Source organism: the organism of the source record quoted next, unplaced genomic scaffold (assembly GCF_019419815.1).
Source record: "Pyrus x bretschneideri cultivar Hongxiangsu unplaced genomic scaffold, Pyrus_bretschneideri_v1 Contig33, whole genome shotgun sequence".
Classification (NCBI taxonomy): domain Eukaryota; kingdom Viridiplantae; phylum Streptophyta; class Magnoliopsida; order Rosales; family Rosaceae; genus Pyrus; species Pyrus x bretschneideri.
Window position 1 is genome coordinate 4,809,204 of NW_025999646.1, and position 13,949 is coordinate 4,823,152.

Consider the following 13,949-nt stretch of genomic DNA (forward strand, 5'->3'; position numbering starts at 1 on the left):
CCAGATAATGCATGAAATAAGATTTCCAATCAAATTTTCATGTACGCCACTAAGATTTCCAATCAAATTTTCATGTACACCACTAAAAAAAAAAATCCAATCGTTCATAGACATGTGTAAAGGATGACAACTTTAAACAAAGTCGGTTGTTTGGAGCTTTAAAGCTTTAACTTTTGGACAATATGTGGAGCTTTTTGAAAAAAGCTAAACTCTTGAAAATTGATGCCAAAGCAAAATGCCAGATAATGCATGAAACAAGATTTCGGATCAAACAATCAGGGATATTTTTCTCATTACTTCTCTTACAGAAATACAGGACCCAATAGTTATACATGCTTGCTGGCTCAGACTAAAACATTCTGGACAAATTTATAAATAATTGATGATGATGATGAGAGGAATAAATGTTTAGTTGGTCCAAGAGGGATAAGGGCAAAATGTTTAAAAATGATTAAGATGTTGTTGGTTACATAAATGTAATGCTTCACTTCTTCGTTTAGGGTCTCCTCTATTCTTAACTAATCCATAATTGACAGCTGTGATAAACTTTCAGGCCAGTATAGTCCGCTACCAATGCCATTAATATTGTCTCACTTACCCACCTATCAAAGAATTTGAGAAATAAGAGATTGTGTTTTAATTAATTCACAATTAACTCTTTTTTATTTATGATTTTGATTCACTCTCCGTTATCATTAACTGTAATTTAATTCTCTCTTCCCCTAACACTCATACTTCTAATTTTCTCGTCTCCTTTCTTTTTTTTAAGAAAACTAGATTTTAATTTTTAAATAAGATGAAGTTTAGAAAAATGTCTTATTCAAGATTAAAAATTGATTTTAATTCCTAGATTCTATTTAATGCCAGTAATATATATTTAATGTCTATTTTTTTATTTATAATTTTATGGTGTTCATAAATAAAATTTTAAGATTATATTATAAATTTTAGCTCTTATAGAGCAATACAAAAACATGCTTCAAAGCTGGTGAAAAGAAGCCCAACCTGCAGATCAAGAAGAACCAAACCCATCCTGAACGCCACAAATCCGATCCTCAGACGAAAACAAACGCAAGCGAATGCCCAGAACCAAGCTGTAACCAAAAAGGTCAGGTGGTGTAAACACCATTCTAAAGTGATAACAGGCCTTTGTAGGGGTGACAACATATAGTTGTCTCTGACCGGAAGCAGCATATACGAGATGAGATGAAAACCCCCAAAGCTGGAGTGGAAGGCAATGGCGAGTATGAGGAATTGGAGAGCAGATTCGAGGTATTGGAGCGCGTCTACAGTAGACATTGGGTGGACCGTACGGAGAGACTCCGGGAAGACGAAACGATGCCGTGCCAAAAATTGTGCGATTACCGCGTTCCATACATAACTAATTAGCCAACAGACCAAATACAAATTATATAACACAGACAATCACAAACCCAGCCCTGTAATTTATAAATTATAAGTAAATAAGTCAAGTACCGAAAACATGAATAAAATCATCACAAATAAACCCATTTCTTCAAATGCTTAATATCATCAAAAGAAAAGAAATATTCGAGAAACCCAATTGGGAACACCACAAAAATGACATCAGTATCACCGTAATTAAGGAATGGAGGGTTCGGAGGTGGACTCGGCGTCCATGGCCTGGACGATTTGAAGTAAAAGATGGAGGAATGGAGGGTGGTGGCCTCGGGGCCTGGGTGTTTGTTGCCGTTGTCGGGTTGGTGGTGGTGGTGGCTGTTGGGTCGAAAAGAGAGGAAGAGGAGGACAGGGTGTTTCTGGGTTGGTTCAGTTGGAAATTTTTATTATGCGTAATTTATTTACTTTTAACTCTTTTCAAAAGTATTTTAATATTAAATTTAGGACAAGGATTGTCTGTCCTCCCACTTCCGGTGTCCTCTCGTGCCCTCCTGTTTTGTGTGGTCATGGTTAAACCACGTTAATATTTTATATTATTTTTTATAGAGATAATAAGACAAAAATAAATAGTAATATAAAATGTTAACGTGGCTTAACCGTGACCACACAAATAGGAGGGCACGGAAGGACATAGGAAGTGGGAGGCAGACAACCTTTATCCTTAAATTTAACCCTTAGTTGGTGGGACACATGGTAAGTTATAAGAGAGAGGGGAGCATCATCAAAGATAGCGGTGGTAAGCTAAAATACTTTTAAAAATAATGAAATGAGTATCGTCTTTATTAACGAGATATCAAATAGTGAAATGAGTATGACTATACTTATCACATTTTGAACTAAATCTCTCCTATTCCACCCGCATCAATACGTCGTTTAGGATTTGTTGAACTAAATCTCGCATGTTCAAAGTGGAGTTGTCCTTCATGTGTGGTTGGGAGAAATACGAGAAATTCCTGTTGGAACCAGAAACTTGCAAAGGACTGCTGTAATGCAAAGTTCGAGAGCTTACAAGATAAAACCGGGAGAATTCTTATTAAGCAAAACAAACTGCATGGCTATTAAATAGCCTTTACATTTGAACATGAAAAGAAACAACTACTTCCACGATCACCGGACCTACGATCGTGGTGGAGACTACGTCAAAACAGAAAACATGCAACATGTCCCTCAAGTGTAGGGATTATTGTTTCTAAGAGATAAAACAAACCTAAAAACTAGGAACCCTAGCTGTAAATCCTTATCAGATAACGGCTAGAGTTTTAAACAATTCTAACATCCTCCCTTAAACTGAATACCACAGCTATTCAGTTTACTCCTGAAGCTTGCAAACGCCCAGTAATTCCCGCAACTTCATAAACAAGTCGACCTTCAACGGCTTTGTGAAAATATCTGCAACTTGTTCCAGAGATGAGCAGTGCACCAGTTCTAAAACTTCATCCTTGACCAAATTTCGAAGAAAATGGAACCTTACATCAATATGTTTGCTTCGACCATGTAACACAGGATTTCTTGATAGTTTGATAGTCGAAATATTATCACAATACACCACTGTTGGACTCCGTTGCTCATTGTTAAGACTCTTCAAAATTCTTCTTAACCAGACCACCTGGCATGCACTTGATGCTGCTGCTATGAATTCTGCCTCAGTAGTGGATAAAGTAACAACTGGCTGTTTCTTTGAGGACCAAGAGACTGCGCCCATATTCACCATAAATACATAACCTGAGGTGCTTTTCCTATCATCTTGATCACCCGCATAATCACTATCGGTGTACCCAATCAACTCCTCAGTTCCTCCCTTCTTGTAGAATATCCCCAAATCAGTAGTTCCTTTAACATATCTGAGAACTCTTTTTGCCGTCTGCATGTGGACTTCAGTTGGACGCTCCATGTAACGGCTAATCAAACTTACAACAAACATTAAGTCAGGGCGTGTAGCTGTTAAGTACATGAGACTTCCCACCATCTGTTTGTAAACTGTGCCATCAACCTCTATTCCTCCTTCATCTTTTGTAAGTTTGAAACCAGGAACAATGGGATTTAGTACCGAGTTGCATTGATGCATGTTAAACCTTTCCAATATCTCTTGAGCATACTTTCTTTGACTAATAAAGATTCCTCCAGAACCTTGTATTACTTCAATACCAAGAAAGTATCTCATTTTTCCGAGATCGGTCATGTCGAACTCTACCATCATAGATTTCTTAAATTGTTCAAACATCAACTTATCATTTCCAGTAAAGATGAGATCATCGACGTAAAGACATACTATCAAGATCTTACCTTGTTCTGCAGTTTTGATGAATAATGTATGCTCAAAAGGACATTTGTTGAATCCTTCCTTGATGAAATACGACTCTATACGACTGTACCAGGCTCGAGGAGCCTGCTTGAGTCCATATAGAGCCTTCTTCAGTCGATACACTTTCGTCTCCTGCCCCTTCTGTTCATACCCAGGTGGTTGATCTACAAATACTTCCTCATCTAACTCCCCATGCATGAATGCGGACTTGACATCAAGCTGATAAATGTCCCAGCTCTTTTTCGCAGCAAGCGAGATTACTATGCGAATGGTGTCTAGTCGAGCAACTGGTGCGAAGACTTCTGCATAATCAATCCCATATTGTTGGCAATAACCTTTAGCAACTAATCGAGCTTTATGTTTATCCACTTCTCCATTCTCGTTAAGTTTCGTCTTGAATACCCATTTTACTCCGATAGTTTTCCCTCCAGGTGGTAGCTCGACTAATTCCCACGTACTGTTCTTCTCGATTGCCTGTATTTCTTGATCCATGGCCTGTCTCCATATTTCGGATGTCACTGCTTCTTCAAAAGTTGTGGGATCTTGATCAGTAAATAGTGCCAATTGAGCCATACCCTCATTCTCCTCATCGGATAAGCCCTGACCTGTTTCGTAGTCCCTCATCCAGGTTGGTGGTCTTCGAGTTCGTCTTGTGAAAGGTGAGACTTCATCAACTTGGCTGTCTTCTTCAACTACTGGTCCACCATGATCAGATTCGGTTTCAATTTCTTCATTACTGTCAGCCTCAGGATTACTTGTCATCTCAGTGCCATTTTCTTCATCAATATCCCATTCGAGATCTGCCATAATGACTTCCTTGTGATTGTCATCCCAAACCCACTGCTTGTCTTCTTCGAACACTACATCTCGACTTATGATTATTTTCTGTGAGACAGGATCAAATAATCGATAAGCTTTAGACTCTTCACTCACCCCAAGCAATACACATTTACAACTCTTGGCATCGAGCTTCACTCTTTTACTGTCAGGTATGTGAGCATGAGCAATGCATCCAAAGATTCTGAAATGGTCCACGGATGGTTTGTGTCCATTCCATGCCTCCTCGGGTGTCTTGTTCTTCACAGCAAGAGTGGGGCATAGATTCAACACATGCACTGCCCAGTTAACTCCTTCTGGCCAGAAAGTTTTTGGAACCTGCTTGGCTGACAACATACTTCGCACCATGTTCATGATGGTGCGATTCTTTCGTTCTGCTACACCGTTCTGTTGGGGAGTATATGCTGCGGTTAATTGCCTGTGAACTCCATTCTCTTGGCAGAAATTTGTGAATTCGTGCGAAGTAAACTCCCCTCCTCGATCTGTTCTTAGGCTTTTTATTGATGTCCCAGTTTCCTTCTCTACCCTTGCTTTGTAGGATTTGAACGTGCCAAATGCTTCGGATTTCTCTACCAAAAAATAAACCCATGTTTTTCTGCTGAAATCATCTATAAAGGTGATAAGATACCTCTTTTTGCTGTTTGATGCAGGATTGATTGGCCCACATATGTCCGCATGCACTAGTTGTAGTATCTCGGAAGCTCTCCATGTGCTTTCTCTGGGAAAAGGGTCTCTGTGTTGTCTCCCCACCAAGCAGTCTTCGCATACCCTTTGAGAGGCAGTGAATTGAGGCATTCCTTCCACCATATGCTTCTGTTGAAGTATTCTAAGCCCATTCCAGCTAAGATGCCCATAGCGACAGTGCCAAAGTCGTGCTTGATCAGCGGTTTGAGACGAGAAACATCTTTGTTCCTTTGGTAGTCCTCGAGTTGATATTGCAAACATTCGATTAGAACTCATCTTAGTCTCCATGATTAGACCTTTCTCTTCGTGAAAGATTTTGCATCTTCCATGTTGGATAAGTACTGAGAGTCCCTTCTCTTGTAATTGTCCGATGCTTAACAGGTTGTTCTTCAAATCTGGTACATAGAACACACTGGTGATCACGTGTATCATACCATTTACCTCCATTCGAACATTTCCCTTGCCTTGGACAGTTAAGCTGGAATTATTTCCAAGCTTCACTGATTCTTTGAAGCTGCTGTCAAACTCACTAAATAGGTCCCTCTTGCCACACATGTGATTGCTGCATCCAGAATCAAGGAACCATGTGTGCTCCGCTGTTGCCTCATTGAACTCCACAAGTGCCATCAACAAAATCTCTTCTTTTGTCTCCACATAGTTTGCTTTCTCCTCCTTAGGTTTCTTTGGACACTCCCACTGAAAATGCCCTAGTTCATGGCAATGATAGCATTCTAGGGTTGACTTGTCTAGCCTTCCCCGTCCTCTTCCTCTTCCTCGATAGGTTCCTCGTCCCCGTCCTCCTTGCTGGATTCCATATGTAACCTGAAGAGCATGTTCATCCTCCTGGTGTCGACTCATCCTTTGCTCATGCACCAAAAGACTGCTCTGGAGTTCGTCGATAGACATGGTATCTAGGTCATTCGATTCTTCAATCGAACAGACAACGTAGTCGAACTTTGTTGTCATGGATCTCAGGATTTTTTCAATGATCACCACATCGTCCATCTTTTCTCCGTGAGTCCGCATCTTGTTAGCTATGGCAAGAGTTCTACCAAAATAACTATTGACTGTTTCTCCATTCTTCATGTGCAGCACCTCGAACTCCTTGCGAAGGGCCTGCAGTTGTGCACGTTTTACACGTGCAGTTCCTTGATACTTTTGTTTCAAAGAATCCCATATATCCTTTGCTGTGTCTTTCTTCAGAATGGTCTCCAAAATGGACCGATCTATAGCTTGGAACAAATAGTTCTTGGCCTTCAAGTCTTTCAGCTTTAGTTCATCTAAGATCTTCTTCTGTGCTTCCCCAGTTTCCGATCCTCCTGCTGCTGCAGTGATCCCAATCTCCACCAAGTTCCAATACTCTTTGGAACGAAGGAAGTTCTCCATAAGCATACTCCAGTGGTCATAGTGTCCATCAAGTTTGGGAATAGCTGGTTGTACGTAACTATTCTCAGATGCCATGGTTGTATCTCTCCGCTTAGGTTGCAGACTCTCGATCAGGCCCCGGAGTGGGGCTCTGATACCAGATGTTGGAACCAGAAACTTGCAAAGGACTGCTGTAATGCAAAGTTCGAGAGCTTACAAGATAAAACCGGGAGAATTCTTATTAAGCAAAACAAACTGCATGGCTATTAAATAGCCTTTACATTTGAACATGAAAAGAAACAACTACTTCCACGATCACCGGACCTACGATCGTGGTGGAGACTACGTCAAAACAGAAAACATGCAACACGTCCCTCAAGTGTAGGGATTATTGTTTCTAAGAGATAAAACAAACCTAAAAACTAGGAACCCTAGCTGTAAATCCTTATCAGATAACGGCTAGAGTTTTAAACAATTCTAACAATTCCGGCATCACACTGGTCTTCAACTTCACATTGAAAGTGCTTTGGATGATTTTATGTATTTGCACTTAAGATGTAAAGAGTGTTGAGTTTATGTCAAAAATGTGAAGTGCACGTAAAAAATGTGAAGTTTATTTTGAGAGTGTCATGTGAGGGTAATATAAGAAAAAATATGAGATGTAATAAGATAAATTTTAATTGAAAAATAAATATTGAGTATATTAAGTATATAATGTGTATTCATCAATATGTGAAGTGTTAGTATAATAAGCCTTAATGAAAATAGTCTCTCAAACTGTGTTCTTAACCAAAAATATTTAACCAACTTTGTTTAATCATAACGACGAATTCATTAAATGTTTCCCTTTTTTTCAGTCATCTTCTCTCCTCTGCAACTTTGAGTCATAAACCAGCAGCACCTTGTTTACTCCATCTTTGGTCTACCTACGTTGCCTCTCCAAGACTCCACCATCACCACTCTTCTTCTCTCTGTACTACCCAGTACCTAGAAAACCTGAAGACAAAATGTTCCTCTCCCAAAATAAAATTGTGATTGAAACAAAAACAAATAAATTATACATCATATAAATTAAAACTGATTAGATCCATTATCTTTTCTAAGCAAATCCAAAGTTTCCAAATCATAATATCAAATTGCTCAATGACACAAAAATAAATTGGTGAGTGGCAGTAGGACAATTACTTAGGGTTTATATCTGCACCCATAAGTTCGTCTAGCATATTGGGATTGCGAAGGAGAAAACAACACGAAACTGGTTTGGGATGTGGTGGTAGAAGAGAAGAAGATAAGTGGTGGCGGATGCGACCACGGTGGAGAAGGGTGTATGCCGTCGTGGTGGGTGTTTTTAAGCTTTTTTTTTTTCTTTTCAGTTTTTAAATTGTTTATTGAAAGGTGATATTGATATTTAGAGGCTGAATATATTTATGGGGTCAACTTAAATGGGACGAGGAGTGTAAATAGAAAAACTATATTCCTTATTCACAATTTCTCTTTAATTCTTCAGGAAACTTGTACGCCAACAATTGATTAATTTCCAACCATCAACAGATGATTGCAAACACCAACAGATCAACTAAACCCAAACTCTTCATTATCCTCTGTTTTCTGGATTACTAGACTTCATGCAAGCGCTCACGTGCGTGCAAAAAGCATTTTTTGAATCACGGCGTGTTACGTCGACTTACACATTTTAAATGTATTTATATGCGTTTTTTGACAAAAAGAAAGTCAAATATTTGAAGTAAATGAATAATTTTAGATTATGCTAGAAGAAACTCTCAAAAACCAATTAAAGCAGCTGAATTCACATAATAAAATCGGTTTCTATAGAATTAACATTAAGAATAAAGAAAATAATATTTAATAAACAATTGATTGAATCACATTATTGTTAGCCTATTGTGAGGCTAAGTCCACCCCCTAGTATAGATAATATTGTTTGTTAAAAAAAACACAATCATTTGACAATTAATTTAATCACATTCTTATCTGTGTGCGAAAGACCTTTTTTATAAAGAAAATAATATTTAATAAACAACTGATTGAATCACATTATTGCTAGCCCATTGTGAGGTACTATTAAAAAAATTAAAAAAAAACTTTACTAATTTATCAACGGCATTGCTTTCCTCTTAAGATGTTTTGAACACAATATTCATGATTTTCCTTTTTTTTTTTATTATATTTTTCTTTCCCCTTCACGTGGGCACCATCAACTTTCACTCATCCTTCCATTTTTTTATTCTTTTCTTCCCACTTATATTTATATTATATTTTATGATGACCAAATTACCCTTGCATTATTTGATATATTATATTGGGCCACTTGGATTTTTTTGGTTGAGGGGCAATTTTGTCCTAATATTTTTCTCGAAGCCGTGACACCAAAACTAGCCTCCGGCTTTATATATACACTAGCATTCATGCACGTGCTCACACGTGTGCAGAAGACATTTTTTGAATCACGGCGTGCTACACGCGACTTACACGTTTTAAATGTATTTATATGCGTAAATTGACAAAAGAAACGTCAAATATTTGAAATAAATGAATAATTTTAGATTATGCTAGAAGAAACCCCTCATAAACCAATTAAAGCAGCTGAATTTACATAATAAAATCGGTTTCTATAGAATTTACATTAAGAATAGAGAAAATAATATTTAATAAACAATTGACTGAATCACATTATTGCTAGTCCATTATGAGGCTAAGCCCACCCCCTCCCCCTAGTGTAGATAATATCGTTTGTTAAAAAAAAATCATTTAACAATTAATTTAATCACATTATTATCCGCGTGCAAAAAACTTTTTTATAAATAAAATAATATTCAATAAACAACTGATTGAATCATATTATTACTAGCGCATTATGAGGTACTAATTAAAAAACAAAAAAAAAACTTTACTAATTTATCATCTGCACTATACGGCTTTTAAAATATTTTGCACACAATATTCATGATTTTTCTTATTTTTTCTTATATTTTTCTTTCCTTTTCACATGGGCACCATCAACTTTCGCTCATCCTTTCATTTTTTTATTCTTTTCTCTCATCTCACTTTTATTTATATTATATTTTATGATGACCAACAAATTACCCCTACATTATTTGATATATTATATTAAGCTACTTTAGAATTTTTTTGATTAAGCAGCAATTTTATCCTAACATTTTTGTCGAAGTCGTGACATCAATACTGACCTCCTGCTTTATATATAGAAGATTTGCTTCAAAAGTTGCTTTTTGACCGTTCGGGGCATTTTTCTTTATGATTAAAGCTTAACTTTTTAGACAGCAAGTGGAGCATTTTTTGAGAAGCTTTAGTGTTGATGCCGAAAGAAAAATGACAGATTATGCATGAAACACGAGTTTTGTGCAATGAATCTAAAAGTGGTAGACAGGACTCAAATTTGTTGCTGATCTTCATCTCCGTCTATAAGATTTCAGAAGCCATGTACAAAAATTATAAACGCCTTTTCATTCCGTTACTATGCATGAGTCCTATTTACATAATCTCACTAAAGTATACTAAAATAGTAAAAAAATTATCATCTATTAGTATCATAATTAAAAGAAAGGTTAGGATCTGGAGACATGCACTTTTGATACACATTTTGACACACATTTTTGTAGAACCTCATTCCATAATGTATTTTAGCAATCACAACCGTTCATCTTAAGATCATATCAACCAAAAATCACCCAATCCCAAACCATATGTCGTTGAATTAAATTTAATGTTTCTTTGTAGAATTGTATTCGGCCATTATCTTCCCTATAAATGAATGTCTTAATGGTTTTGGATTTGTCTAATTTTTTGCAAGGATGATCAATGAATCATGTACTAAAATATAGAAGATTTAGATTTTTAAAATACATTACGAAGTAGACTCTACAAAATAAATGTCTAAATGTGTGTAAAAAATGTGTGTCCTGAATCTCAACCCTTATACCCAAAAAAAAAAAAAAATGTGATCACAAAACCATTAGCACACATGAAAAAGAAACCATGAAACCAAAAATAATGATGAATAAATTAAGTAGAAACTAGAAACACCTAATCAAATTACAAAACAGCAATTATGGTAAGACCTAAATTAAGGATAGTTTAATTTCCCGCAACATATGAAATTAAAGTCTTAATATATCATGTGATCAATCAACAAAATCATTAGTGAACATGTAAAAAAAAAAAACCATGAAACAAAACAAAATGATGAATAATCAACAACAAAAACGTGTCTTTCTAGATCCTAATCTAAAAAAAATTAAAATTATGTGATAAATCAACAAAATCATTAGGGTATAAAAGAAACCAAAAAACAAAACAAAATGATGCATAAATTAAAGTAGAAACTATAAACACTTATCCAAATTGCAAAACAACAGTTATAGTAAGACACAAATAAAAGCAAGTCTTTAATTTTCTGCAACAAATGATATTAAAGCCTTGATCTCACTACATATCTCTCTACTCTCCCTCGGCAAACAAGAAACAAAATAATCAAATCTCATAGTTGATTAATGGGGACCTTTAGATGTGGAGGCTCTGTGCAATTGCACAAGATACTCCCCCTTAATGCTGGCACTAAGTACTCTGTTATTGTTATTGTCTTTTAGTAATCATGGTTTTCGTTCATATGATTAAGCTTTAAACAAAGTCTATCTTGTGGAAAACTTTGATGCCAAAAGCAAAATGACAGATTATGCATGAAACACGAGTCTTGTGCAATGAATCAAAAAGTGGTAGATAGGAAAATAATTGTTCACAGATATGACCAAATAATTGTTCGTAGATATGTCCTGATAATTGTTCATAGATATGACCAAATTATTTCAAGCAAGATTCCAATCAAATTTGCATGTACACCACTCAAAAAAATTCCAATTGTTCATAGACATGTGTAAAGGACAACAACTTTAAACAAAGCCGATTGTTTGGAGCTTTAACTTTTAGACAATAGATCGAGCCTTTTGAAGAAAGCTCAACTCTCGAACATTGATGCCAAAAGAAAAATGCCAGATAATGCATGAAACAAGATTTCCAATCAAATTTTCATGTACGCCACTAAGATTTCCAATCAAATTTGCACATACGCCACTAAGATTTCCAATCAAATTTTCATGTACGCCACTCAAAAAGGTTCCAATTGTTCATAGACATGTGTAAAGGACGAGAACTTTATACAAAGCCAATTGTTTGGAGCTTTAACTTTTAGACAATATGTCGAACCTTTTGAAGAAAGCTCAACTCTCGAACATTGATGCCAAAAGAAAAATGCCAGATAATGCATGAAATAAGATTTCCAATCAAATTTTCATGTACGCCACTAAGATTTCCAATCAAATTTTCATGTACACCACTAAAAAAAAAAAATCCAATCGTTCATAGACATGTGTAAAGGATGACAACTTTAAACAAAGTCGGTTGTTTGGAGCTTTAAAGCTTAACTTTTGGACAATATGTGGAGCTTTTTGAAAAAAGCTAAACTCTTGAAAATTGATGCCAAAGCAAAATGCCAGATAATGCATGAAACAAGATTTCCGATCAAATAATCAGGGATATTTTTCTCATTACTTCTCTTACAGAAATACAGGACCCAATAGTTATACATGCTTGCTGGCTCAGACTAAAACATTCAGGACAAATTTATAAATAATTGATGAACTGCAACAGGGCAAATAGATGATGATGAGAGGAATAAAGGTTTAGTTGGTCCAAGAGGGATAAGGGCAAAATGTTTAAAAATGATTAAGATGTTGTTGGTTACATAAATGTAATCCTTCACTTCTTGGTTTAGGGTCTCCTCTATTCTTAACTAATCCATAATTGACAGCTGTGATAAACTTTCAGGCCAGTATAGTCCACTACCAATGCCATTAATATTGTCTCACTTACCCACCTATCAAAGAATTTGAGAAATAAGAGATTGTGTTTTAATTAATTCACAATTAACTCTTTTTTATTTATGATTTTGATTCACTCTCCTTTATCATTAACTGTAATTTAATTCTCTCTTCCCCTAACACTCATACTTCTAATTTTCTCGTCTCCTTTCTTTTTTTTAAGAAAACTAGATTTTAATTTTTAAATAAGATGGAGTTTAGAAAAATGTCTTATTCAAGATTAAAAATTGATTTTAATTCCTAGACTCTATTTAATACCAGTAATATATATTTAATGTCTATTTTTTTATTTATAATTTTATGGTGTTCATAAATAAAATTTTAAGATTATATTGTAAATTTTAGCTCTTATAGAGCAATACAAAAACATGCTTCAAAGCTGGTGAAAAGAAGCCCAACCTGCAGATCAAGAAGAACCAAACCCATCCTGAACTCCACAAATCCGATCCTCAGACGAAAACAAACGCAAGCGAATGCCCAGAACCAAGCTGTAACCAAAAAGGTCAGGTGGTGTAAACACCATTCTAAAGTGATAACAGGCCTTTGTAGGGGTGACAACATATAGTTGTCTCTGACCGGAAGCAGCATATACGAGATGAGATGAAAACCCCCAAAGCTGGAGTGGAAGGCAATGGCGAGTATGAGGAATTGGAGAGCAGATTCGAGGTATTGGAGCGCGTCTACAGTAGACATTGGGTGGACCGTACGGAGAGACTCCGGGAAGACGAAACGATGCCGTGCCAAAAATTGTGCGATTACCGCGTTCCATACATAACTAATTAGCCAACAGACCAAATACAAATTATATAACACAGACAATCACAAACCCAGCCCTGTAATTTATAAATTATAAGTAAATAAGTCAAGTACCGAAAACATGAATAAAATCATCACAAATAAACCCATTTCTTCAAATGCTTAATATCATCAAAAGAAAAGAAATATTCGAGAAACCCAATTGGGAACACCACAAAAATGACATCAGTATCACCGTAATTAAGGAATGGAGGGTTCGGAGGTGGACTCGGCGTCCATGGCCCGGACGATTTGAAGTTAAAGATGGAGGAATGGAGGGTGGTGGCCTCGGGGCCTGGGTGTTTGTTGCCGTTGTCGGGTTGGTGGTGGTGGTGGCTGTTGGGTCGAAAAGAGAGGAAGAGGAGGACGGGGTGTTTCTGGGTTGGTTCAGTTGGAAATTTTTATTATGCGTAATTTATTTACTTTTAACTCTTTTCAAAAGTATTTTAATATTAAATTTAGGACAAGGATTGTCTGTCCTCTCACTTTCAGTGCCATCTCGTGCCCTCCTGTTTTGTGTGATCACAGTTAAACCATGTTAATATTTTATATTTTTTTTATAGAGATAATAAGACAAAAATGAATAGTAATATAAAATGTTAACGTGGTTTAACCGTGACCACACAAATAGG

General features: G+C 36.3%; 2 long non-coding RNA genes across 2 annotated transcripts; both read right to left on the minus strand.

Moving 5' to 3' along the window:
• Positions 1 to 368: 368 nt before the first annotated feature.
• Positions 369 to 1,912, minus strand: LOC125480356. The gene is made up of 2 exons (XR_007260782.1): positions 1,006 to 1,912; positions 369 to 602 (listed from the first exon to the last, which is right to left on the minus strand). It is a non-coding gene; the product is annotated as an uncharacterized LOC125480356 (long non-coding RNA).
• Positions 1,913 to 12,146: 10,234 nt separating this feature from the next.
• On the minus strand, positions 12,147 to 13,813 carry LOC125480355. Its single transcript, XR_007260781.1, has 2 exons — positions 12,922 to 13,813; positions 12,147 to 12,518 (listed from the first exon to the last, which is right to left on the minus strand). It is a non-coding gene; the product is annotated as an uncharacterized LOC125480355 (long non-coding RNA).
• Between the last annotated feature and the right edge of the window lie 136 nt (positions 13,814 to 13,949).